This window comes from Crocodylus siamensis, chromosome 1 (assembly GCF_052110815.1).
Source record: "Crocodylus siamensis isolate JL-2025a chromosome 1, ASM5211081v1, whole genome shotgun sequence".
In the NCBI taxonomy this organism is placed as follows: domain Eukaryota; kingdom Metazoa; phylum Chordata; order Crocodylia; family Crocodylidae; genus Crocodylus; species Crocodylus siamensis.
This window is the reverse complement of record NC_143395.1, coordinates 174,070,921-174,093,968: the sequence shown is the minus strand read 5'-3', so window position 1 is coordinate 174,093,968 and position 23,048 is coordinate 174,070,921. Positions and strand designations below refer to the sequence as shown.

Sequence of the window (23,048 nt, the reverse complement as noted above, 5' to 3'; positions counted from 1 at the left end):
TATCCTTTAGGTAGGAGCACTAATGTTTCCTAAGGACTGGGAGGGAGGGGACAGGGTGTACTGGGACACTGTCAGGCCAGAAGGATGCACGCTCGTGTAAAAGGGAAAAAAAATAGTTACCTTTCCCCCCAACTGCTGTTCTTTAACATCCCACCAATATAATTGTTGTAGGCCACCGGGTCAGGAAGTAGTGGTGCATAAAGCACTCTTCAAGGAAGTGACAAAATCAGCCAAAAGCTAAGAGATAGCCCTAATAGGAAACTTCAGTTTTCTGGACATCTACTGAAAGACCTATACAGCCAAATATAAAATGTAAAGCCAGTTCCCAACTTGCATAGACAACTTTCTGTTCTAGGAATCTGAGAATACAACAACTAAAGATCATCTAGCTTGGATCTTGTTCTCATCAGTAGGGAAGAATTGTTGGAGGATATGACAGTGATGGGGAACTTGGGAAGAAACGATCACATACGATAGAATTCCAGATCCCGAGATAGGGAAAGCATAGGGTCAGTAGAACTAGGATGCTAGATTTAAACAAGGCAGATTTCAGCCAGCTTAAGGAGTTAATAGGCACAGTGCCATGGAAAGACAGACTGAAAATAAAAGTACCGGAATACCAGACGCTTCTAAAAAGCCCCAGTATTGGAAGCCCAGCAAAAAACTGTTTCAATGCTATGGAAGCACATAAAGAATGGCAAGAAACCAAAGTGGCTACACAAGGAGCTTCTAGAAAGCCTCAAATGCAAAAGGAAACCATCCAGGCAATGGAAAAATGGGCAGGGTACCAATGAAGCCTATCAGGAATTAGCAAGAACCTGCAGGGATAAAATCAGGAAGGCAAAGTTAAAGAATGAGATGTACCTGGTGAGGCCAATTAAAGACAAGAAGAAGAGATTCTATAATTATGCTGGACAGAAAAGAAAGACCAAGGAAGCTGTAGGTCCACTCTTAAATAGTCAGGGGGAACTCTTAATAGAAGCTGTAAAGAAGACAAAGCTACTCAACAGCTACTTTGCCTTAGTCCTCACAGAAAAATTAAACTGCAGCCAGATACCAAAATAAGCTCATATGACTAAAGGGGACCAGCTGAGGGATGAGATAATGAGAGAGACAGTCAGAAAGCTTTTGATGGGTCTGAATTAATTCAAGTTAGCAGGACCTGATGAACTTCATTCCAGGGTACTGAAGGAAGGACAGAGATCTCAGGGTTCTTGACAATAATATTTACAAAGTCGTAGGAGATGGGCAAGGCACCAGAGGATTGGAAAAGGGCCAATATAGTGCCTTGCTTTTAAAAAAGGAGGACCTAGGGAACTACAGACTAGTTAGTCTCACCTCAATACTTGGGAAGTTACTGGAGCATTTCCTAAGGAAGGCCATTTGCAAGCATGTGGAGGAGGAAAGCCGGATCACAAGCAGCTAGCACAGATTTACTTAGAACAACTGCCAGATAAACTTGGTCTCATTCTTTGACTAAGTAATTGCTTGGGTGGATGACCAGAATGTTGTGGATATAGTGCATCTAGACTGCAGCAAGGGTTTTCACAAGGATTTTGAAAAGGGAGTGCAGATGCTGTGGCAAATCAGAAGAGGCACAGAGATTGCTCACAATAATCTTGGAACATTCAAAATCTCTTCTTGAAGGACATATAAATACGACACTTCTCTCTCCGATATCATCTCTTTGGTCCTTGTTTATAGTCCCTCTCCATTCCTTTCAGTAACTGTTTCCATTTAGATGTGTAGTTAAATGTAAGCCACTGATGCTCCAGATGCTTGCGAAGTTTTCTGTTACTTGGCTTAAGTTATACCTGCTCCCCCCCCACAAACCCGAGGGTACTTTATGCCCAGAAGCTTGCCTAACACTTTTCTCCCAAATATACAGTTGGTCCCAATAAATTATATCAACCCCAAAACCCTTGTTTCTTCCATATGTCCTGGACCATCACAGTTACAACACTCCAACCCCATTCAAAGACATCAGGCAACACGAATAGAGGTCTCTGGTTGCTACTATTTTGCAACAAAAATACAATATTTGGAGTCCTGGACCTTCTGCATTATGTGGGGATGAACAGATGACCTATATAATTAAAAACAACTAAATTAAAGAAATTTGCTTCAGTGAAATACTTCTACTAAGATGTTCATGCTACAGAATAAACATCAGGAAATGTGAGCAAGAGTGCACTACAGCTCCATCTCACAGCCCTGTGTGATAAGAAGTTATTAAGACAAGACTGTAGCGACTCAGGTGGAGGATGATGTGATGACTAGGATATGTACTACACTAAGGGGTACTGCCACAGACAGCTCTCCAACTTCAGTATACTGAGTATGTGCATGCCTAAAGTGGAATAGATGTGTAAGTACTCAAAGGAGAACATAAAAGTAGTCCAACACAAGTAGTAGTTCCTATAATGAATAAAAATGGGTCTTCAGAACAGAATGTATACAGGTTTGGAGGTGATAAAAGCTCTTGACAGAAAGCTTCTACCTGAGCACACTGATTTTTTAAGCATCTCTGTATATGGAGCAAGCAGACAGAATTTGCCCCTAAATTTAGAATCACTACAAAATCACATGAACCCCACAGCAGATTTTACAGCTAAATAACAGCATCACTAGTATTCTGTTTCTTTGCTATTTTAGTAAGTTTCAACAGGGAGCCCTATTTAACTGTCGAAAACATTTTATTATTCCAGTGCTTCAGGGTACTTCTTGCTAACCAAGAGGAAGTAGACAAATAAACTGAGCATTAGTTTCAGATAAAAGCTGAGTCATAGCTCCATTTTACTACATAACACATTGTCCTTTGTGTTCTTCCACCTACATCATGCTGCAACCTTTCCTTGTCTACAAGTTAAGAGTCATGTTCAAAAAACAGAGAAATGGTGACTGAAGCAGTTCTTGTAACAGGTCACATGGATTTGTCAGTATGATTTAGGGAAAGTTCCAAGTTTAGAAAATGTTATTGCTACTATTCACATTGTGTTGTAAGAACTTCTTTGTTTATGTGCCATCTTTGCAACAGTGTTTAATATTTGCAGTTTCATCCTGAAAATAAAAATGAGGTCCTGCCATGAAGTTGAGTAATAGGGTGGATACTCATAGTCAACAATAACGCTCCATTATCTTGCCTGTGTACTTATTATGAACTATAGGGAAATATAAATACATTCAATTATAGCTCAATATGAACAATCCTTATATTAATGAGGCTTCATGAGGTTTATACCTGCTATCAAAAGGAGGCTTGATCCATCATAACTGGAAAAATGCATATGGACTTCAAAAGAATTTGGATCAGGAATGTGGTGCATCAAGCAGATCCCCCAGACAGAATCCAGACCAACATTTGCAAGGGTAACATTTGCAATGTGGTTAAAACAAAGTTAAGCTCCTAAATCCACACTTAGATTACGAGTGGTTTCATCTTAAGTCTATAGCATCCTGGGTGCTCAGAGCCACTTCAAGGGAAATTATGGGCATGGACACAGTTACTGCAAGGTACAGAGTTTATCATTCCTCAGCTACTCCACTGTAACTGCCCATGTGCATGCCCCACCCCAAAGTTAATGAAAGTTAATTTGTGATAGCTTGCCCTTCCTTTCTGAAAATGACACTCATTTAAAGTGCCTTCAGTCAAGCACCTAAAAATCAAGGCCCTTTGAACTAGCTGTCACTCCTGAAAAATCCTGGTCTTGTAAGAATTGTGTTAAACACATTTTACTTTCCAACAGTTTTGTTGTTTACATTTATTTATTGTTACCTTTTTTGCTAGACAACAGAAATAAGCCTATTCATTTGTGTTGAAAGATAATTATATTGCTTGGTTTTCATGCACTAGCCCCATGTTGCAAAATTTGTGTTGCAAACATTGCAGAGCCACTTGTAAATGCAGTTGTCACTGATATAATACGTAAAAAAACCCACACACACGAAAACATGCATTAATATCAGGGTTTGTAAACTTTCCTATAAAAAATTCCTGAAACTTGGGCCATAATTACCATGTGGACATTAGTGCCAGGTCTTGCCACATTGAAGCCAATGAAAGTTTTGTTATTTATTGAGTTGAGACCAGGAAGGGAATATGCAGAATGTTCCCTTAGTTTACAGCCAAGTGTGGTAAATTCAAGGACAGAAGTCATACAGAGAAAAATGATATTTCACCCACCTGCACACTGCCATTTTAGTCTCGCTATGAGATACAGTATGTATGGAATGTTTTCTTTTTATAAAAAGAACATCCCCTCTAGGGGTGCTCAGACACCTTTTGCCAAAGCATAACACGAGTTCTCAAAGGACTTACTTAGGCATATCCCACATTGTCAATGAAAAAAAAAAAGACCTTTAGGTTCTCTAAACGCACATCACGGACAAGCACAAAACTTTTGAACTCAATAACAAGTCTCTTGTACCTAGAGATATTTCTCCATGCTTAAGCGTTAGAATGTTTTACAGTTAATTTGCCTTTATAATGAATGGTGTAAATAGGAAATTATATGTCCATTACATTCCAGTTTGTATATAAAAATCAGAGATTTGAAGCAACTGCACCATTTACAAACCCAAGTTAACAATCTTCAAGAACTCAGATTAGCACTTTTTCTAGAGTATCGGTGTTCTCCAAACTGGGAGATGCCTGTTTGGGAAGAGATCTGAGAGATACAGAAAAATATTGCAGAGAGCTTCATAATGTTAACTCTGCCGTCACCATCTCTCCTAATGTGGTGTAGGTGATGAATGTAGCTCCTTAAATTTGCCTTCCCTCCCCAGTCCCACACTGCCCCTGCTGTAGCTAGATATAACTGCAATGTCTGTGTGCAAAACTAAAATTTCAGACTACTAGTAAACTTTTTAAAGTTTCTTTAAAAAGTTACCTAATGTCCCCTGTGTACAACCTTTCTGCTCCAGTGGGGTTCTGTCTTAGCTGTAGTATCACAGTATAAAGTCTCCTGGAGCATTATAATAAAGCAGAAGCTGTCAGGCCAACCACAAGGAACAGGAAATGAAAAAGTATGGTAAAATCTGTTTTGAATAACTACCTCTTACACTCCTTCCAGCAAAATATTATAATCTAGGAAGGAATGGCAAATGTATTCTGAGAATGGGACTGTCTTCTAGATCTGCGTCTAGAGACTGTCTGCATGCAACTCTCCCGCACCATAGAAAAAAATATTAGCTGCTTCCTCACAATTATCTCACCCTTCACTGGAAATTGGAGGTGGAGGGCAGAGGAGAGGGGGAAGGGGCAGAGACAGGGCAGATTAAAGGGCTCACTATTTCACTCTTTAGCCCTGTAGAATTTAGAGGAAAAGATTACACAACATAGTGGAATAGGTAAAACACTTCAGTCCCACTGAAATTAAAAAACAGAACTACTTAAGTAAAAGAAGTTAAGCATGGAATAAGTGTTTTCAGTGCCTCAGTTTCTTCTTCTTTCATGTCTTCTACTAAAAGACTATTGTTTCAATGAGGATGAGTGTACCTCCCTGCCTGTGGTGTGCAGCCCCTGCTGTCTGGCAACAGCAGCAGGAGGAGAGGTCAAGGTACTCGTGTCTGGCACAGGCACGGCTCTGGCCAGCACTGCATAAGGGGAGGAAGCGGAGCCCATCTTATCCCCGCAGCTCTGCTCCCCAAGCCTGAGCCTGCAGCTCCAGGCTTTGAAGCGAGGGAAGCCCTGCGCTGGGGTCAGCTGCTTCCCCCAGTCCCCACTGTGCAGGGTCCCACACACAGTCCAGCACGGGGCTTCCCTGTGCGAGTACAGAGCTGCAGGCACAGTGCAGACCCACAACAGAGGTAGCCAGCACTGCGCTGGGGGCAAGGAGCACAGCCCTGTTCAGCCCAGTTACTTCTATCCCCACGGCTCCAAACCTGTGGGACAACCTACCCATCATGACCCTGTTAAAGTGAAGGGGGCAGGGAGAAGGCTTAATTCCTCTCTGCCTCTCTTCCCTGCAGCTGGGGTCTGCCAGCTCTGGGGGCCCCCGCTGCAGCCCCCTCACCTCTGCTCCCTGGCAGACAGGCTGACCTTGGCTGCAGTGGGGGAAGGAGGGAAGAATTAACCCCCGCCCTGCCCATTTTGCCTTAACAGGGTCATGCCAGCCGGTGTCTCAGCTAGAGAGCAGAGGCGAGGGGCCGGCCCTGCTGTGGAGCCGAGAGCCCTGCCCTGCCCTGCCCAGCCCAGCCCAGCCCAGCCTAGCCCAGCAAGCATGCCAGGATGCTGGGGGAGTCTGGTTTAGCTTAAACCAGCAAGGGGTCTTGGACAGATGTCGCATAAACTGGTTGGAGCTATATCACAGTTAAGTCTGATACTACGTTCAACCAGGTTTATCTCAAACCAATTTCAGCCATTATCAAACTGGTTGATGTGCACTGAATGTCTGTTATGTTACAGGTTTAAACCAGTTTCTGATCACTTAAACCATTTTGTGTGTAATGTCTGTCCCTAGCTTTAAGAGTAAGAATGCAGAGCTCCTGTGCCTTTTTGAAATTAAGTAAATTAAAGCTTATGTACTTTTACTCACATACTCATTCTGGTCTTTAGCTAGAACATTAAAACACAAGACAGGATTCTAGTATGTTTTGTAGCTGAATAACAGTTAGCAAAAGAAAAATGTCATGGTGGTATATAGTATAATATTTCTTATAACATACATTTCCTCAATATAGACACCAGAAATAATCGTTTTAGAATTGAACAGCTAGTTTTTATATTGCATTAAGTCTATTACAAAAGCACACCCAGTAAAAATGTTTTGTACTTACACTATTTTATTTAAAATATCTGAACAGATAATCCCCATTTCCAGCATCTTAGTAAAAGATAACTTTGTCAGCCAATGAACTTTCTTTGGTTCCTACTGAAACCAGTAGGAATTTTTTCTTTGGTAGAAGCAGTAGTATCCACTGAGAATACTAAGTCACTTAGGTATTTAAAAATCAAGATCATTTATAAATAAAAACCCTTATCAAATGTGAGAACAAAAATACTTTTTTCCTACCTAAAAATCTAGGAATTGACAATAGGCATGAAAAACAGTACAACGTTCTTAACACCACCATACTTTACTACAGAAATGTTCCAGATTCTAAAAACTGTAAAAGACTACATTTTCTTTTAGTGTGAAATAAGTAGTTATTGTCACTCTTCTCAAAACACAACAACAAAAAATAGGCAAAGAACCTGTAATGTTAAAGCTGTGGCACCAGGAGACACCCACAGGGGCTGGAAGCACCGGGGGCAGACCCTGACACTTCCAAATAAGGGAACAGGGACACCCACACGATGGAGAACTTACCGCTCAGGCAGGCCACGGCAGAGAGGGAGCTGCATGAGCGGGCATTTCACCAGCTCTTTAAGTGGCTGTCAATCAAGCTGGGCAGCAGCCAGCTGATGTCAGCTGGGGCCGCCACTGCAGGAGATTTAAAAACCCTGCTAGAAGTCAGGCGGGGGGAGAAAGCCAGCGGGGAGAATGCCAGGCACATTGAGACCCGGTGAGCCATCAAGAAGGATCTCCACAACCTTATTCCATGGCAGAGGAGCGAGGGCATTGGCTGACATCTGGCCAGGAACTGGCAAATCCCAGCACCAGAGCATTAGAGGCTCCAAGATGGCGATTCTCATTAAGAGAATCGAATGACTCCATCGACTTGGATCCTGAAGCCAGCATTCTAGGCCTCAGAGTCAGTGTAGGGTGGTCAGGCTGATTGTCTGTGCTGTACCCATGGTTATAGGGTGGATGCTGTTCTGGCCAACACATGTGCCATAGCCCTGAGTCAGGGTGGTGATACAAAGACTCACATGGCTAGTGAGTGGATGGGGTGTAGGGAAGGCGGAGCCCCAAGAACCACCGCGGCAAACCTGTTTTCCATGAAGTCGTGGTAGGGGAGTTAGGGTGACCCAGACCACGGAGTGGGAACATATTCACAGCGCCAACTGGGGGTGCCACAGTGGTGCATTGGCCAGGAATTCAGCCATCAGAGGATCAGAGATCACGACCCAGGAGAAGCAGTCATGCAGCCAACAGCCATGGCCCACGCAGAACTCCTAACCCAGGCCATTCAGGCGACCAGCCAAATGCTGGAGATGCAACAAAGGAAGGGAGCGCATCAGCAGGAATGGATGCAGCGCAATGTATCCCTGTTTAAGATGCCTCGGATGACTCGAGATGACAATCCAGAAGCCTACATAGAGGCATTCAAGCAAACAGCCATACAGCCATGGATCGTTTGCAGTAGGCTCAACAGCTAGGTGCCCTGGTTGTAGACAAGGCCCAGGCTGCATATCAGGCAGTATTAAGAGAAGAGGGCCACAACTATGATACAATGAAGGCGGTCATTCTGTACAGGATCGAAATATCACCTGAGAGTTACAGACAGGCCTTCCGAGCGTGGAAAAGAAAAGATGCCAAGAGACCTCACAACCTCCTCCAATACCTATGGGATGCCCTGAATAAATGGCTCCCAGTGAACTGGTTTGACCAGGAGGGGGTGATAGACCAGATCCTACTGGAACAGTTCCTTTGGGACCTGGAAGAAGAGACCCACACGTGGGTGAGGTGACATCAGCCACAGAGCAGTGAAGAGGCCCTCCACCTGGCTGAGGCATTTTTGGTCTTAGAGAATGAGCGCGGCTGCAGTTGTGGCTCATGTCCCCCCAGTTGTGAACCTTGTATGGGAAGAAGAGAAGAAGATAGGACCCTAGAAGGGGATGGGCAAGAGGAGTGGTCTGCTACTGTTGTGACTGGTTTTGCCACAACTGGGCTGTGGGCTAGTGTGTGCCCCGATCCCCAGAGTCAAGCCCAGGAAAGTAGAGTGAGGCAAGCCCATGGGCTGCAGTTTTGGCATGGCCTTGCAGGAGAGAGGCTGGAAGCATCCAGTAGTTATGACGTGGATCAGTGACCAGGTAATGCAAGCAACCTTGGACACCAGATGCTCACAGTCACTGCTCCGTGCGGACCTGGCCCTGAAAGTCGGCAAAAGGAAGGCCAGAGCCCTAGTTATGACCAGCATCGTGGGCGAAGAAATGCATTTGAAAGCTGCTACCTCCCATTGAGGGTGATGGAATTCCAGGGTGAGCTGAGGGTTAGGCTGGCCCTGGCATTAGCCTGCGAGATGGTCCTGGACTGTGAATGGGACCCACTATACACAGTACTAGAATGGGTAAGAGCATCAGAAGAAGAGAGGAGATGCCTACAGAGAGCTGAGGGCGGGGCTGAGAAAGTGAGCCCCCAGCAAGGAGAACACAAGAAGACAAGCATAGATTTGGATCAGGTGGCCAGCATGGCTCAGTTCCAAAAGGCCCAGCAGGAAGACCCAGAGTTGCAACAACTGGTTGCTGAGGACCCAAGAGAGGGGACATCAGCGAACGCAGCCTACTACGAGGTAAAGAGGGATCTTCTGCATTGGGTTCAGAGGGGGCAGGAAGCTGGTACTGAAAGACATCAACTGGTGGTACCCAGCCTGTTCCATAGATTTCATAGACATTTGGGCTGGAAGGGACCCCAGAGGACCATTGAGTCCAGCCCCCTGCCCCAGGGGCAGGAAGTCAGCAGGGATCATAGGATCCCAGTAAGATAAGCATCCAAATGTGTCTAGAAGGCGTTCAAAGTGGGTGCTTGAACCGCCTCCGGCAGCAGTCTATTCCAAAACTTGGGGGCTCAGACAGTGAAGTTCTTTCTTATGTCCAGCCTGAATCGGTTGCAGCGGAGTTTGTGACCATTCAATCTTGTCATCCCTTGAGACGCTCTGGTGAACAGACATTCCCCCAGATCCTGATGAGCACCCAGATAAACTTATAGGTGGCCACCAGATCAACCCTGAGCCTGCGCTTTTCCAGGCTGAAGAGCCCCATGGCTCCCAGCCTTTCACCATAAGGTCTGTTTTCCTGACCTCTGATCATGCATGTGGCTCTCCTCTGCACCCTCAAGCTTCTCCACATCCTTTTTTAATTGGAGCCCAAAACTGGACGCAGTACTCCAGCTGCGGCCTCACCAAGGCCAAGTACAGTGGGAGAATGACGTCCCGGGATTTGCTTGAGAAGCACCTATGGATGCAAGCCAGCGTTTTGCTCACTTTACTAGCCACAGCATCACACTGAGGGCTCATGTTCATATTGTAGTCAACCATGACCCCCAAGTCCCTTTCATCTGTAGTGCTAACCAGCGTAGCACTACCGAGCCTATAAGCATGCTGCAGGTTTTCCCTCCCAAGGTGGAGAACCTTGCATTTTCTGGTGTTGAACACCATCAGGTTCTGGTCCACCCATTTCATGAGCCTGTCAAGATCTTTCTGGATCACCCTCCTGTCCTCAGGTATGAATGCTTTACCCCAGAGTTTGGTGTCATTGGCAAACTTGGCCAGTCCACTTCTGACACCAATGTCTACATCACTGATGAAGATGTTAAATAGTATATGCCCTAGGACAGAGCCTTGAGGGACCCTGCTGGTCACAGCTCATCAAGACAATTGACTCCCATTGACCACCACCCTCTGGGTCCTACCTAGCCAATTCCCCAGCCAGCGGATTGTGCTGAGGTCGAGGCCACTGTTAGCCAGTTTAGCCAAGAGGTGATTGTGGGATGCCAGATTGAAGGCTTTTTTAAAGTTAAGGTATACAATGTCAATCTCTTCCCCCTTGTCCAGGTGATAAGTCACCTGGTCATAAAAGGAAATGGGATTGGTCAAGCAAGACCTACCTGCAACAAACCCATGCTGGGTATCCCTCAGGATATTGCCTTCAGCTAGTCTGTTAAGGATGGCCTCCTTGATAATCTTTTCCAAGACCTTCCCCAGGATAGAGGTCAGGCTGATGGGCCTGTAGTTTGCCAGATCTACTTGCCTCCCTTTCTTGAAGACAGGCACAACATTGGCCCTCTTCCAATCATCAGGCACTTCACCAGAGCGCCAGGAGCTCTCAAAGATCCATGCCAGGGGCTGAGCTATGATGCTCGCCAGCTCCCTGAGTACACTTGGGTGTAACCCATCAGGGCTGGCTGACTTGAAGGTATCCAGTCTGTCAAGGTGTTCCTTCACGAGGTCAGCTTTGATGGAGGGCAAGGAATCTCCCTCACATGGGCCTCCCTGACCCATAGTGGGCAGGGCCGTCCCATAGAACTGGTGAAAAACTGATGCAAAGTACCCATTTAGCAAGTTTGCTTTTTCCTGGGCATCAGTTGCCAGTTGCCCCATCTGGTTTAGCAGGGGTCCAATGGTTGCCCTTGTTTTTCCTCCGGCTCCCCACATATCTAAAAAAGGACTTTTTATTTTCCTTGATATTTGTAGCTAGCTAGAGTTCCATCACAGCTTTGACTTTCGTGATTTGCTTTCTGCAGGTCCAGACCAGAGCAGAGTATTCCTCCTTGGTGGCAGTTCCAGTCCTCCATCCTTTGTAGGTCTTCCTTTTAAGATGCAGGAGGTCCACCAGCTCCCTGGAGAGCCAAGGGGGCTCCTGTGCCCTTTTGTTGCCTTTCCTTCGAGACGGGATGGACTTTGCTTGCGCATCCAGGATTGCTCTCTTGAGGAGCAACCACTCATCCCGAACTCCCATCACCATTGGGTTGTGGCCTTTTAGGGCCTCTCAGACAAGCCTCCTTAGCTTGTCAAAGTCAGCTTTCCTGAAGTCGAGGACTTCTGTATTACTGACTGACTTGCTAGCTTTACGGCACACGGTGAAGATGATCAGCTCATAGTCACTGTCATCCAGCTTCCCTTTGATCGTTATGTTGCTTATTAGGTCACCCCCAGTTGCCAGTACAAGGTCAAGCAGCGTTTTACCTCTTGTTGGCCCACAGACTTCCTGTGCCAGTTAGAGGTCATTCACACACGAGAGAAAGCTTGCGACCACTGGGATTTGGCCGAGCACTCTTCCCTCAAGATGTCTGGGTAGTTAAAGTCTCCAATGACAGCCATACACTGGGACTGTGTGGCCTCAGCCAATTCCCTGGTGAACTCCTGGTCAAGGTCTTGACTCTGGGTAGGGGGTCTGTAGTAGTCCTCCACCATAGTATCCCCTGTGCTGTGTTCCCCACGGATTTTAATCCAGAGGGTCTCAAGTCATCACCATGGGTGCCAATGTTGGCTCGCAGGGATGTGTAGCTTTTCTTGACATAGAGAGCTATGCCCCCACCCCTTTTGCCCACTCGATCCCTCCTGTACAGGGTATAGCCATCTATACCCTTGGTCCAGTCATGGGGAGTCCCACCAGGTCTCCATTATCCCAAAGACATCATAGTTATTTGCATTTAGCAGGAGAATAAGTTTCTCCTGTTTATTCCCCAGGCTCCTGGCATTTGTGTATAGAAATGCAAGTGTCCCCTTGGGGGCCCTTGCCCTGCCTACATTTTGTTCCAGGGCTGGGGCGGGATCCCTTATGTGCCTTGGCCTGCTGGCTTTGCAAGGGCCGCTCAGTGGGCCAGCAGTGGCAGTGGTTCCCCCATCCACTGGCAGGCTTAGTTTGAAACCCAGTGGAGCAGGTCAGCCAGTCTGGCTGAGAAGAGCCTCCTCCTCAATGGAGAGAGGTGGTCAACCCTTCCCAGCAGCTCACTGCCTCTCTCTCCAAAGAGCAGACAGTGGTTGTGGAAGCCAAAGCCTTCCCGATGACACCAGTGCCGCAGTCTTTGGTTGACTACCTGGATCCTCCTCTCCCTCCTCAGCCCATAGCCTGAGACTGGGAGGATCGAAGAAAACACCACCTGTGCCCCTAGACCCTTTAGCCCCACACCCAAATCCCTGTAGCGCCTCATGACCCGGCTGGGAGCACTCCGAGCTGTGTCATTGGTGCCCACATGGATGAGGAGCATGGGATAGTGGTCAGTGGGCTGGAGGAGCTTTGGGATCTTCTCTGCAATGTCTCGGAGACGGGCTCCCAGGAAGCAGCAAACTTTCCAGGCTAAGGGGTCGGGGTGGCAAATTACCCCTTCAGTCCCCCTCAGGATGGAGTCTCCCATGACAAACACTTTGCGTTTGGTCTTAGAGAGAGCAGGGGCAAATTTGGCCGTTGGTACACGACACCACTGGGAGGTCATCTGGGGTACAACTCGTTCACGACTTCTTCTGACCCCAGTTGCAAGACTATGTAGATAGGTGGTGTGTGGTATGTTCCGAGTGCCAAAGAGCCCAGGAGTGGGGACCTCAGAAGGCCCCTCTACAACCCATGCCGGTGATTGACACACCCTCCTCTTGAATGGCGCTGGATATTGTGGGTCCTCTACTGACGTCCCATGCTGGGTACCAACATGTATTAATATCGGTGGACTACGCTACATGTTTTCTGGAAGCGGTATTGCTCAGATCGATTACAGCAACCCTGGTGGCAGAGGAACTATTAAAGTGGATCACACGTGTAGGGATTCCTCACAAGATACTTACTGACCAGGTACTCAATTTTATGTCAGGAGTGATGAAGGCTCTGTGCAGCACACTGGGCCTCAACCATCTAAAGACGTCCATATACCACCCCCAGACCAAACAGGTTAGTGGAGAGGCTCAACGGGACCATCAGAATGCTCAGGAGGTGAGCACAAGATGACCCAGACAAGTGGGATACAGCACTAACTCTGCTGTTATTTGCACTGTGTGATGCACCCCAAGAGTCTACTCAATTCTCGTCCTTCTAGCTCATATATGAACACAAGCCAAGGGGCCTATTACAGATCATCAGATAAAGTGGGAGAGGCCAGCGGGGTCAGGGATCACTGCTGAAAGATATCGGCATGAACTATAGGAACGGATAAGCAAAAGTACAGCAGATCGCATACCAAAATCTGAGAATGTCACAGGAATGGCAAAAAACCCAGTATCACCACAAAATAAAACTGAGGAAATTCCTACCCAGAGATACCCCTTGGGCCCGCCCAGGGGTCTCTAAGAACACATCCTGGAAGGCTCTCACCATCTCAGTCAGTTCCCATTGTTGCTCAGTGCTCAGGTCCTCCACAAACTAGACTTGTGCCCTAGGCATCTCACTGGTCCTCAATTCCAGACAAGGGGGTCCTAGCTCCTCCTCCTCCTCCTCATTGTGCTGCGCCATCCACCCTTGTAGTGTCTTCCAATCCTTGAAGAGGTTGACATGGTAGATTTGATGTTCCCGTCGGCGTCTGGGTTTAACAACCTCGTAGTACATGGGTCCCACCTGTCTGATCACCTTGAAGGGTCCTTGCCACATGGTGAGCTGCTTGCTTGTGGAGGAAGGAAGCAAAACCAGCACTATATCTCTGCATAGGAATTTCCTCAGTTTTATTTCACGGTCATACTGGGGTTTTTTCCGTTCCTGTGATGTTCTCAGATTTTGCCATATGATCCGCTGTGCTTTACTTATCTGTTCCTGTATTTTATCCCGATATCTTTTGGCAGTGAACCCTGCCCCCACTGGCCTCTCCCACTCTTCTCTAATGAAGAGAATACCACTTTGGCCAATGCACGTGCCATAGCCCTGAGTCAGGGTAGAGACACAAAGACCTATGTGGCTGGCAAGTGGACAGGGTATAGGGGAGGCGGAGTCCCGAGAACCACCACGGCTAACCCCTGAGTATCCCATCTTCAGGCTGAGGGGGAAGGAACACCACTGAACCCCTCCTTTATACTTGCCATCAAGTCGTGGCAGAAAAGTTGGGGGGACCCAGACTGCAGAGCAGGAACATACAGTGCCAAATGGGGGCACCACAGCTGAACTGCCTTATCTGCATTTTTAAATATTTACAAGTAGTCCACTAAAGCCAGGACATATACTAATATTCCAATAACTGACCTACAGAAGTCAGGCAGAAGGCTAGTACTGGCAACAAAAATTATTAATATTAATTTGATCTACAGGTATAATAATGTGAACAGAATTACTTGTGAGTGTTGTGCTCAGTCCAACAAGGTTTAAAATACATACTCATTTAATTATTTAAGAAAGATGTTCCTGATCTAAAGGGATATTGGGACATACATTCTGGAGGACTGGCACAACTAAAATGTCTAAACAGTTACTAATGCTTGTGTTCATTGTTGTTTACCCCAACACAAACAGCTTTATAGCCTTAACATTGGATCTTGACTGACTGTCCAATACTTACCATAACATAAAACATTTTTTAAAAGAGTGAGTTTATATCCTGTTATAAATAAACTAAAAAAACAAAGAGGCTTGCCTTTGCTTTCAAGCACTTTGGAGATGAACTGCATTATTCAAAAGTAATGAGGCTGTGGGTGAGTGGGGAGTAGGAGCTAGGACTGAGATCAGGGGGTAATGACAGCATGAAGCCAGGACTCAGGGCAGAGCCATGATCCACTGCCTGCACATCCCTGTAATGGGCGCCAGTTCCATGGTGAGCAGATCATGGCTGTGCCCCAGGCCCCAGCTTTATGTTGTCATGGCCCTGGAATCCTCATCCCACCCTCAACCCCTGCTCCCAGACACTGCTCCCCACCCATTCAAGGCCACATGCCCTCCAACCAGCCAACCATGTCCTTCCCACTCTGGTCCCAAGCCTGTCTCCTTGGAGACCCCAGGATCACTGGGCAATGACAGCACGGGGCCAGGGCCTGAGGCAGTGCCATGATCTGCTCCTCACATACCTTTCCCTGAAGAACTGGCTCCTATTGTAGAAGCACCCAGAGATCCCGATCCCAGTCCCAGTCCCACCCACCCATCCCATCCCGGTCCTGGATGCTGCTCCCCACCTGCCCGTGGCCCCATCCCAACTGAATGCGGGGCAGAGCCACTTAGAGAGCTTTGATGAGTTGTTTTTCTTTACTTTTTTTGTCTTAAATTAGCACACTTTTCACTGAGAGTAACATAATCTAAGATACAGTTTAGCAGTATGAAGTGCATAATCTCATCTGAAATAGTTACAAACTTGTGAAAACCATAACCTTTTAACCTCACAGTTCATTAGCAACAGTAGGTTCAGGTAAATATAAACACATCACTCAGTGCAAGCTAAAGTAAAGCAATGGAGGAAATAACACAGGAAGTTCCAGAACGAATGAACAGAAAGAAGAAGTTTCAGAGAGCTTGAACTGCTTCACTATAGGTTGTTGCGGTCCTGTTTTTGTTGTAGGTGTTGGAAACCCCTGATGTGGGGAAAAATAGTGCAGAAGGGAGAGTGAAGCAATGGGGTTTGATCTATTTCTTTCAAAGTAATACACTTGGAAAAAAGCAGTAGCAGTAACAAAAATTTTGCACTACTTCAACTCACTTGATTGCTGGATCTCAAGGTGCTTTGCAAATATTAACAATTTATGTAAGAATCAAGGTCACAAGGCAATTCCATGACCAAGCCAGCAAAAGCACACCATGACTTCTAGTCTTCTACTTTAGGCCACGTTGTGCCTCTCCTTTTAGGGAAATAGTGAAACTTCCTAATTAAAAAGAACACTGTAGGAGTAGAGTATAACTAGAGGTAATTAGATGTTAATAAGAAAGAACATTTAAGATGAAATATAAAGATAATTGTGAGAGGGGAGACAGGAGCCGCCCCCCAGTGTGGCCCAGACCCCTAACCAAATCACCATGGCACTCACCACAGGAGCCGAGACAGGCGGCAGCAGGGAGGAGACTGGAGCACAGATGCAGGCTCGGCGGTTTCGCAGCTGCCTGAGCCTATGTACTGGGGAGAGCTGGGGGCATGGCCTCTGAGCAGCGTGGGCTGCTCAAAAGGCAGCTGGAGAAACAGTGGAGGTGAGACAGACGGAATGCCAGCTGAGAGACACCAGCTCAGAAGCTGGGAGGCTCCAGTTCTAGCCCCAGCTTCCCAGAGGAGGAGGCAGCTGGCCACCAGGAGACCAGTGAGGCAGGAGGCAGTCTCAGGGGTCAGCAGGAGCCAAGGAGCCCCGCTGGAGAGCAGCGATCAGGTGGGATGCTGCTGGGGAACTGCAAGGCCCTGACTAGGAGCCCTGGAATTGGGACTCAGGGCAGACCCTCAAGTCCGCAGTCATCTTCGGACAGCTCTAAAGGGGGCAGAGCACAGGGAACCATGAACCCCAGAAAAGGGGAGAAGAGTGATGCTGGCAAGAGGGACCAAGACGACAGGACCCCAGGTAAGCTGGGCTCCAGGGTGGGGACACTGGAGGAACTGGTAGAGATGGGGCACAGGGATGGTCCCAGTACCCCTGCCTGGCCTGCTAAAGGGGGAGAAGACAGATAAGCCCCTAGGAGACGGAGAGAAAGGAGCCTCGAGAGATAGAAGAAAGTCAGGCTTGGGAGCTCCACTGGCAGGTGTCAGCATTTTTCTGTTGAATTGTGGATGACCCCAGCAGCGGCAAGTTTATTTTCCTTGAAGAGGGGGAAACCAGCCCGAAAACCAGGGGTCCCCTTAAGGTTCATGGCCCAGAAGACCCAGCCCTGGCAAAGCGGGCAGTGTGGGGAAGATCTGCGGGGAGCAGCATCAACCCAGGCCAAAGGTGTGGTAAGGGTGGAGTAAAGGGGAAGTTTGGAGCCCCACAAAGATAACCCAGTTGAGACACCTCTGGGCCCCAACAGGGAACTGCTTCCCCAACTGATAACAACAAAGACGTGGCAGGAAAGAAAAAGGGGCACCGCCCAGACCATCTAGGTGGCACTGGAATAGGGTTTCACCCTGACGTCGCTGGGAGGCAGGGCACCCACAAAGAGGTCCCCAAAGCCTTATAATACCTACCAGCAACAATAATGTTCTCCCAGTGAGATCCCTTAGGCTTAGAGCAGTGGTGCCTAATTTATGCAGCCCCATGAGCTGTGTCTTCTGATCTGTGGGGATGGAATTTGGTGGTGGCAGCGTTAACTATTGCAGCTCCCAGAACCATTGTAGCCACCACTCCTCCCACCACCAAGTTTCCAGCCCCTGGGGACTCCCACAGGCCAGATGCTGTGGTTCCAGTCTCTCCAAGGGTCTGCAAATTTGGTGGGAGGATAAGTGGCACCAGCATTAATTCCCCTGGGAACTGCAGCAATTTATGCTGCCACCTCTTCCCACGCTGTCAAATTTCTGGACCCGTAGGAACCCTGAAAGGCTGGATGACATGACTCTGCAGGTCAGATCTGGCCCATGGGCTCTATCTTTGTCACCTCTGCCTTAGAATAAAAACAAACACACATTTCAGCTGCTTTAAAGGAGAAAAGGAGCTGCTGCTCAGGAGTGTGCATCAGGTGTTACAATCTAACTGTTATGTCTACATCAGTGGTTCTCACCCTCTTTGGATTTGACCTACTGCTCACTGGACTCATGACACCCCTCCATGACTTCTGTGCATGAGTAGTGCCCAATTTCAAAAAATAATTTATATATTACAGTGCTTACCTCCTTGCAGACAAGCTAGGCAATGAGGATGAGGAGTCAGGCAGGGACTAGCCTTAGCCTGTGCTTATCTGATGATCTACTTATCTCCTCATACCTGGACATATACCCAACTACATATCTCATCTCCTTCAAAGGATATGGCAGCACCCAAGGGTGCCCCAGCACCCCTGTTGAGAATTAGTGGTCTACATGATTCTGTAGTCATACAAGTTAACTAACTCACCCTAATTTTGACTCTGAATGAAATAGGATTAACATTGTGGTGGTTCTGCTATATCTGTATTGCTATAGAATCATGTAGATGTAATAGTTGCACAGAGCTTTTATTGGTACTCTTTGATATTGATACAACTATTAGATCTGTCTATAGTCATTACACTGTGAAGAAAAGGAAAGGATAGGATATCTCATTCCTTAACAAGACCTGTAGGATGTATAACTTACTGCATAGGTAGCAATCCTGCACTGGCCCTTGGAAGTGGACTAGATGATGGACTAGGTCTTTCCAGCTCTAATTTCTACAATATAGTCATTTAAAGCTAATCTTGTAACTAAGCTTATTAATAACTTTTCACTTACTGGCACCAAGACAAAAATCTGTTAAAGTAATATATTCTGAAATCTGTTTGAGATGAAAACAAAACAAAGTTTAAAACTGATTTTCTTTGGATTAGCTATATACCTCACAAACAGAAGTCTCCAGCTTCTCTCAGAGAAACAAGACTATGAAAGATCAGTAAATTGATGTCAGGCCATTGAACCAGCAGCTCATTCAACGAAAGGTCACATTTTGGTTTGATCCTCACAAACCTTCGGTCATGGTGATCTTAGTCCTGCAGGAAGTAGAAAACAGCATTCATCAGGGAGCAGAAGAAACGTTAAAGGGATTTTCTAACTGAAGTATGTATATAACTCCGTTAAAACTGTTAAGCACCTCAAAGTCTGATTGTTTTATTTCTAAAATTCCCAATGAATTTGGAAAGTGTTTTTATCCCTACGTGAGGTGGGGAAATGAGACACAGAGGGCACGTCTACATATGACGCTACACTACCGATGCACTAGTGATGTAGTGTGCACGGGTGTCTACATGTGACCAGGAGATACTTCACCGTAGCAGCGTACTCCTCCACTATAATGCTCCACTACAGCAAAGTAGCTGTCAAAAGTAACTGTGCACCATGCACATGGCGCAGTACAGGAGCTTACTGAGCCTTGCTTTAGTACTTCCTTTTGGTACTTTTGGAAGTACTAAAGCACAGTGCAGTAACAACATCACTACAGGGCAACATGTAGATGCACCCAGAATAAATAAGTGACTTATCCAAGGACGAGTATGAACTAAACTCAGATCTACCACGTCCCAAGCTTGTAGCTTAACCATTTCTTTCTCTTAGGACTAATTCCCAGGTGCAGGGTCAATTCTGCTTTGTAATTGCTGAAAACAGGAGTAACATCACTTTGCTGCAATTTAAAGAACTGAACAGAATCACGTTATCATTTTTCAGGAAAATCACAAACTGTAGATTTGATAATGCAGGAAAGATGGAAGAAGGCTACCTGAATCCTTCATGAAAGGCAATTTATAGGATATCAGGTTTAATAAGAACTGCTCAAATGTAATGCTAAGACTGTACACACTGATGAACCTGCAAACATTACTTTACAGTAACATTCTCACACACTGTTAACTCTCAAGATTGCCTCCAAAATTTTGAAATGTCTCTCTGCAAGAAGTCATCTGATTCAAGTATTCCAGGTTTGAAAACTAACTGGGATTTGAGAAACTTGACTTTCAACGACAATCATTGTTCCTCACCTTGTATATAATAATAAGAAAAGATTTCAGTTGGATGTCAGCTGTGTTACTTTTTAGTTAGAATTAAAGTGTTGAAATGCAAGAATTGATTTACTGTTCAGATCTGGCTCCCGATATCTGAGCAAGCAGAACTCTTCCCTCTGATAGGGAAAGGAAGAAATGGGAGACTAAAAGAAATAAAGGCATTGGAGGGAAAAAAAGAACTTTAATTTATCTTTAAAAAGAGCTCCCACATACAAGAGAAACTCAAGTACAAATCAGAAGTGATATAAATTCTAATCTCTTTCCCGGCCAAGTAGCTGGAGGCAGGAAAGCTGCAATTATAATGTGCCAACAAAATAGCAACTCCTCCAGGCTGAACTAATTCAGGAATATTACATATGGAAACAAGAACCACTCCTCTTCCCCCTACCCTCAGGCTTATAATTAAAGGAAACTCAGAAGAGAAACACAGTCCTTTTTACTGCTCCTACTCAAAAGCTAAAGATCCTGTCTTGTCAGAGAATAAATCTTCGTAGTTTGAACAGAAGGATCTCTCACCTAACTGATCTCAGGGACTCTTTCTAGCCTGTGACATGAATTTGGATTCCCAGCGAGACAGCACATCATGCTGTCACTAAATCAAAACATCCATCCCCTTCAGATAAACTAGTGTAAACCCCCCCAAAAAAAACCCAGACACACACACGGAAACAGAGTTATATAAAAGAATGAGAGCTAAGACACTATTCCCAGCTTTGCCCAAACCCAGCAGATGACTGGAAATGACTGAACCTTTATGTACATCAGGTTTCCACTCTGCACTTTGGGAAGGCTAATTCTTACCTACTTGACAGCAATACCAACAAATACAAATACTTCTTTCACACACCAAGTCTTTCCCGGCTCTAACCTACCTTAATCTAGCACTGCTCTGCAGTGAATATAAAAGCTGTGGCCTTAGCGCCAGAGTGTGGGTTTTGATGGTCCTCCAGAATGATCCCACATTTCTCAGCAGCTATATTTTTCTCACCCTTCCACCTACTCACTTCTTACTCCCCTCACAAGCACCAGAAAGTAGCTGCCGATACATATGGTTTAAACTTCCATTCCCTGTGACCTGACCCAGCTTCATACAGCTCAGTCCAGGAGAACAGCATAAGATGTCGTCCAGATTATCTTTATCCCAGCATGCCACTAGCCAGCTGAAGGAGACATTAGGATCACGGTTGTCGTCTGGGGCAACTACACCAAGCAACTCAATTGTGGGAGATGCCTGCATGCAGACATGGATGCTGAGTGCATCTCCACAATGCAGAAGCAGAGAGGCGTTGAGCAGATGGCTCCTGAGCATGGGGAGAGAAGTCTAATCCTCAAGGGCTACTAGCCCAGGGCAAAAGGTCCCAGCATCACACTGAACCCTTCCCCGCCAAGCTGTTTTCCCTCTGAAAAGTTCACCAGTTCCCCATATGCACACAATCTATCCTCACCTGGGCTTTTGAGGTGAGTTGGTTTCATTGTCCACACCACAGCCACCTATCCTGGAAAGGGCCCCTACAGCACAGAGCTAGGAGGCATCTGCCTAGGAGCAGACTCAATAATATGGACTGGCGGGCTAAAAGGGTCTCTCAGAAAACATGCTGGGGACTATTCCCAAAGTAGCCTGGGGATACAAGTCAACAGCATGTGAAACAACCACAGCCTGGCAAGAAGCAAGGGTCTCTTGTGGGGGAAGGTGTGATTGTACACATGGGGCATGCACTTGGTGCGCCTGCACCCCACTTTGATTTCTGCTTCACCCACAGTTTAACATGAAGTACCTGGCACCACCAGCAGCAGCAGCATTTCTAGCCAGGCAGTGCTGAGGGGGTCTATTGATTTCACAGCTCATGATGAGCTCCCTGATCTCAACTCTTCCTTCCCTAGTGCCAGCCCCCTCTGTCATGGCCAGGGCTAGCTGCTTCCCCTGCCTACTGCCCAGCTCCCCCACTACAGCCCTGCAGGGGATTAAGCCTTCCCACGGAGTTCCCTGTGCTCTCGTCTCCATCCTGAAGGCCACAAGGACCAGGTGGCCCCAGGCCCCTTGGCCTCCTAGGGAACCTGCTCCTTGCTTTTTGCCTGGGGAAAGGAAACACCTGCTGTTTTGGGGGCAGTGACCAGGAACCTTGGTTTTCTCCAATAACAAATAAAAATAAATCCCCAATTTTTGAATGAAGTAGCCTAAAAATCCACATTTTCCCATGATTAAAACGAAACACCACTCTAGATAGATAGATAGATATAGTGGTGTTTCATTTTAGTCACAGGAAAATGTGGATTTGGGGTTATATTTTTTTAATCCAAACATTGGTGATTTTTTTTAATCAGAAAAAACCAGGATCCCTGGTTAGGACACGCCTCACACCCTGCCCCGCTTGAAGGAACAGCCCCCCCCGACGCCAGCCCCGCGCCTGGCAGAGGCGGGGCCGGGCCCTTGGGCAGCCCCGAGCCCGAGCCCGAGCCCGAGAGACAGTTGAAGGGCCGCCCTCCCCCGAAGACGGCGGACTCCTGGGCGAGGGACTTCGTTAACGCCCGAGGCCTCGTCCCAGCCCTCGCGCTCTGCCTGTGGAGCGCGTTGCCGAGCAACGGCGGGCGCCCGCCGTCAACAGCTGCAGCGAGCTGGGTGACGCTAGACACATGCTCCCCCCCGCGCAACTCCCCGCATTACCTCATTCTCCCCGGCACGGTTATAAAAAGAACCGCCTCCCGCGCAGGCTCACTGAGAGTTCGCTGAGGAAGCGGCCCGGGGGGGGGAGGAACGTGGTTCTCTCCTCAGAATCACCGCTTGCTTTGACCCTACTGAGAAAAAAACTGGGCCCCTGCCGGCCGCCGTATGCCGGGCGAGGAGCGTCACAGCGCAGCCCTGGATTGCCCCATTCCCGCTCTATTTTTAGCCCTTTGTTTCAGGCCCCCGCCCCTCGCGCCAAGGGCGGACGGG

The 23,048-nt window shown here is 46.9% G+C and overlaps 1 long non-coding RNA gene across 3 annotated transcripts in view; it reads right to left on the bottom strand.

Annotated features, from left to right (window-relative positions):
- Positions 1 to 23,048, bottom strand: part of LOC149873675 (uncharacterized) — a 132,079-nt gene extending 109,031 nt beyond the window's left edge. For 2 of the 3 annotated variants that reach the window (XR_016442613.1, XR_016442612.1), the window contains exons 1-2: positions 22,779 to 23,048; positions 18,958 to 19,108 (exon numbers count right to left, since the gene is read on the bottom strand). This is a non-coding gene — a long non-coding RNA (uncharacterized LOC149873675). The remainder of the gene's footprint in view (positions 1 to 18,957; positions 19,109 to 22,778) is intronic. The other variant, XR_016442610.1, reaches the window with a different exon arrangement.